This window comes from Phalangium opilio, unplaced genomic scaffold (genome assembly GCF_054372755.1).
Source record: "Phalangium opilio isolate 3A_F unplaced genomic scaffold, DU_Popi_V2 ptg001675l_1, whole genome shotgun sequence".
NCBI lineage: Eukaryota > Metazoa > Arthropoda > Arachnida > Opiliones > Phalangiidae > Phalangium > Phalangium opilio.
In genome coordinates this window covers 2,796,552-2,801,718 of record NW_028324261.1, presented here as the reverse complement: position 1 = coordinate 2,801,718, position 5,167 = coordinate 2,796,552, and the positions used below count along the sequence as shown (strand labels likewise).

At 48.4% G+C, this 5,167-nt stretch overlaps 1 non-coding gene across 1 annotated transcript; it reads right to left on the bottom strand.

The window, feature by feature from the left end:
• Positions 1-3,977: 3,977 nt before the first annotated feature.
• On the bottom strand, positions 3,978-4,050 carry TRNAN-AUU (transfer RNA asparagine (anticodon AUU)). Its single transcript has one exon. It is a non-coding gene; the product is annotated as a tRNA-Asn (tRNA).
• Between the last annotated feature and the right edge of the window lie 1,117 nt (positions 4,051-5,167).

The window sequence follows — 5,167 nt, the reverse complement described above, 5'->3', positions numbered from 1 at the left end:
AGATCACACAACACCGCTCCCGGGTGGGCTCGAACCACCAACCTATTGGTTAACAGCCGAACGTGCTAACCATTGCGCCACGGAAGCCCAAAAATTAAATGGTCGTCATTTATTGTGCAAAAACTTGGGCTTTCTACGTTACATTTGAGATCCCACAACACCGCTCCCGGGTGGGCTCGAACCACCAACCTATTGGTTAACAGCCGAACGCGCTAACCATTGAGCCACGGAAGCTCCGAAATTAAATGGTTGTCAGGTATTGTGGAAAACCTTGACTTTTTACGTCACATCTGAGACCTCACAACACGGCTCCCGGATGGGCTCGAACCACCAACCTATTGGTTAACAGCCGAACGTGCTAACCATTGCGCCACGGAAGCCCAAAAATTAAATGGTCGTCAAGTATTGTGGAAAAACTTTGGCTTTCTACGTTACATTTGAGATCACACAACACCGCTCCCGGATGGGCTCGAACCACCAACCTATTGGTTAATGGCCGAACGCGCTAACCATTGAGCCACGGAAGCTCAGAAATTAAATGGTTGTCAGCTATTGTTGAAAAACTTTAGCTTTCTACGTTACATTTGAGACCTCACAACACCGCTCCCGGGTGGGCTCGAACCACCAACCTTTCGATTAACAGCTGAACGCGCTAACCATTGCGCCACGGGAGCCCAAAAGTTAAATGCTCGTCAGGTATTGTGTAAAAACCTTGACTTTTTACGTCACATCTGAGACCTCACAACACCGCTCCCGCATGGGGTCGAACCACCAACCTATTGGTTAACAGCCGAACGCTCTAACCATTGCGCCACGGAAGCCCAAAAATTAAATGGTCGTCATTTATTGTGCAAAAACTTTGGCTTTCTACGTTACATTTCAGATCCCACAACACCGCTCCCGGGTGGGCTCGAACCACCAACCTATTGGTTAACAGCCGAACGCGCTAACCATTGAGCCACGGAAGCTCCGAAATTAAATGGTTGTCAGGTATTGTGGAAAACCTTGACTTTTTACGTCACATCTGAGACCTCACAACACGGCTCCCGGATGGGCTCGAACCACCAACCTATTGGTTAACAGCCGAACGTGCTAACCATTGCGCCACGGAAGCCCAAAAATTAAATGGTCGTCAGGTATTGTGGAAAAACTTTGGCTTTCTACGTTACATTTGAGACCACACAACACCGCTCCCGGATGGGCTCGAACCACCAACCTATTGGTTAACAGCCGAACGCGCTAACCCTTGAGCCACGGAAGCTCAGAAATTAAATGGTTGTCAGCTATTGTGGAAAAACTTTAGCTTTCTACGTTACATTTGAGACCCCACAACACCTTTCCCGGGTGGGCTCGAACCACCAACCTTTCGATTAACAGCTGAACGTGCTAACCATTGCGCCACGGGAGCCCAAAAATTAAATGCTCGTCAGGTATTGTGTAAAAACCTTGACTTTTTACGTCACATCTGAGACCTCACAACACCGCTCCCGGATGGGCTCGAACCACCAACCTATTGGTTAACAGCCGAACGCGCTAATTATTGCGCCACGGAAGCCCAAAAGTTAAATGCTCGTCAGGTATTATGTAAAAACCTTGACTTTTTACGTCACATCTGAGACCTCACAACACCGCTCCCGGATGGGGTCGAACCACCAACCTATTGGTTAACAGCCGAACGCGCTAACCATTGCGCCACGGAAGCCCAAAAGTTAAATGATCGTTAGGTATTGTGTAAAAACCTTGACTTTTTACGTCACATCTGAGACCTCACAACACCGCTCCCGGATGGGGTCGAACCACCAACCTATTGGTTAACAGCCGAACGCGCTAACCATTGCGCCACGGAAGCCCAAAAATTAAATGGTCGTCATTTATTGTGCAAAAACTTTGGCTTTCTACGTTACATTTCAGATCCCACAACACCGCTCCCGGGTGGGCTCGAACCACGTACCTATTGGTTAACAGCCGAACGCGCTAACCATTGAGCCACGGAAGCTCCGAAATTAAATGGTTGTCAGGTATTGTGGAAAACCTTGACTTTTTACGTCACATCTGAGACCTCACAACACGGCTCCCGGATGGGCTCGAACCACCAACCTATTGGTTAACAGCCGAACGTGCTAACCATTGCGCCACGGAAGCCCAAAAATTAAATGGTCGTCAAGTATTGTGGAAAAACTTTGGCTTTCTACGTTACATTTGAGATCACACAACACCGCTCCCGGATGGGCTCGAACCACCAACCTATTGGTTAATGGCCGAACGCGCTAACCATTGAGCCACGGAAGCTCAGAAATTAAATGGTTGTCAGCTATTGTGGAAAAACTTTAGCTTTCTACGTTACATTTGAGACCTCACAACACCGCTCCCGGGTGGGCTCGAACCACCAACCTTTCGATTAACAGCTGAACGCGCTAACCATTGCGCCACGGGAGCCCAAAAGTTAAATGCTCGTCAGGTATTGTGTAAAAACCTTGACTTTTTACGTCACATCTGAGACCTCACAACACCGCTCCCGGATGGGGTCGAACCACCAACCTATTGGTTAACAGCCGAACGCGCTAACCATTGCGCCACGGAAGCCCAAGAATTAAATGGTCGTCATTTATTGTGCAAAAACTTTGGCTTTCTACGTTACATTTCAGATCCCACAACACCGCTCCCGGGTGGGCTCGAACCACCAACCTATTGGTTAACAGCCGAACGCGCTAACCATTGAGCCACGGAAGCTCCGAAATTAAATGGTTGTCAGGTATTGTGGAAAACCTTGACTTTTTACGTCACATCTGAGACCTCACAACACGGCTCCCGGATGGGCTCGAACCACCAACCTATTGGTTAACAGCCGAACGTGCTAACCATTGCGCCACGGAAGCCCAAAAATTAAATGGTCGTCAGGTATTGTGGAAAAACTTTGGCTTTCTACGTTACATTTGAGACCACACAACACCGCTCCCGGATGGGCTCGAACCACCAACCTATGGTTAACAGCCGAACGCGCTAACCCTTGAGCCACGGAAGCTCAGAAATTAAATGGTTGTCAGCTATTGTGGAAAAACTTTAGCTTTCTACGTTACATTTGAGACCCCACAACGCCTTTCCCGGGTGGGCTCGAACCACCAACCTTTCGATTAACAGCTGAACGTGCTAACCATTGCGCCACGGGAGCCCAAAAATTAAATGCTCGTCAGGTATTGTGTAAAAACCTTGACTTTTTACGTCACATCTGAGACCTCACAACACCGCTCCCGGATGGGCTCGAACCACCAACCTATTGGTTAACAGCCGAACGCGCTAACCATTGCGCCACGGAAGCCCAAAAGTTAAATGCTCGTCAGGTATTATGTAAAAACCTTGACTTTTTACGTCACATCTGAGACCTCACAACACCGCTCCCGGATGGGGTCGAACCACCAACCTATTGGTTAACAGCCGAACGCGCTAACCATTGCGCCACGGAAGCCCAAAAGTTAAATGATCGTTAGGTATTGTGTAAAAACCTTGACTTTTTACGTCACATCTGAGACCTCACAACACCGCTCCCGGATGGGGTCGAACCACCAACCTATTGGTTAACAGCCGAACGCGCTAACCATTGCGCCACGGAAGCCCAAAAATTAAATGGTCGTCATTTATTGTGCAAAAACTTTGGCTTTCTACGTTACATTTCAGATCCCACAACACCGCTCCCGGGTGGGCTCGAACCACGTACCTATTGGTTAACAGCCGAACGCGCTAACCATTGAGCCACGGAAGCTCCGAAATTAAATGGTTGTCAGGTATTGTGGAAAACCTTGACTTTTTACGTCACATCTGAGACCTCACAACACGGCTCCCGGATGGGCTCGAACCACCAACCTATTGGTTAACAGCCGAACGTGCTAACCATTGCGCCACGGAAGCCCAAAAATTAAATGGTCGTCAAGTATTGTGGAAAAACTTTGGCTTTCTACGTTACATTTGAGATCACACAACACCGCTCCCGGATGGGCTCGAACCACCAACCTATTGGTTAATAGCCGAACGCGCTAACCATTGAGCCACGGAAGCTCAGAAATTAAATGGTTGTCAGCTATTGTGGAAAAACTTTAGCTTTCTACGTTACATTTGAGACCTCACAACACCGCTCCCGGGTGGGCTCGAACCACCAACCTTTCGATTAACAGCTGAACGCACTAACCATTGCGCCACGGGAGCCCAAAAGTTAAATGCTCGTCAGGTATTGTGTAAAAACCTTGACTTTTTACGTCACATCTGAGACCTCACAACACCGCTCCCGGATGGGGTCGAACCACCAACCTATTGGTTAACAGCCGAACGCGCTAACCATTGCGCCACGGAAGCCCAAAAATTAAATGGTCGTCATTTATTGTGCAAAAACTTTGGCTTTCTACGTTACATTTCAGATCCCACAACACCGCTCCCGGGTGGGCTCGAACCACCAACCTATTGGTTAACAGCCGAACGCGCTAACCATTGAGCCACGGAAGCTCCGAAATTAAATGGTTGTCAGGTATTGTGGAAAACCTTGACTTTTTACGTCACATCTGAGACCTCACAACACGGCTCCCGGATGGGCTCGAACCACCAACCTATTGGTTAACAGCCGAACGTGCTAACCATTGCGCCACGGAAGCCCAAAAATTAAATGGTCGTCAGGTATTGTGGAAAAACTTTGGCTTTCTACGTTACATTTGAGACCACACAACACCGCTCCCGGATGGGCTCGAACCACCAACCTATTGGTTAACAGCCGAACGCGCTAACCCTTGAGCCACGGAAGCTCAGAAATTAAGTGGTTGTCAGCTATTGTGGAAAAACTTTAGCTTTCTACGTTACATTTGAGACCCCACAACACCTTTCCCGGGTGGGCTCGAACCACCAACCTTTCGATTAACAGCTGAACGTGCTAACCATTGCGCCACGGGAGCCCAAAAATTAAATGCTCGTCAGGTATTGTGTAAAAACCTTGACTTTTTACGTCACATCTGAGACCTCACAACACCGCTCCCGGATGGGCTCGAACCACCAACCTATTGGTTAACAGCCGAACGCGCTAACCATTGCGCCACGGAAGCCCAAAAGTTAAATGATCGTTAGGTATTGTGTAAAAACCTTGACTTTTTACGTCACATCTGAGACCTCACAACACCGCTCCCGGATGGGC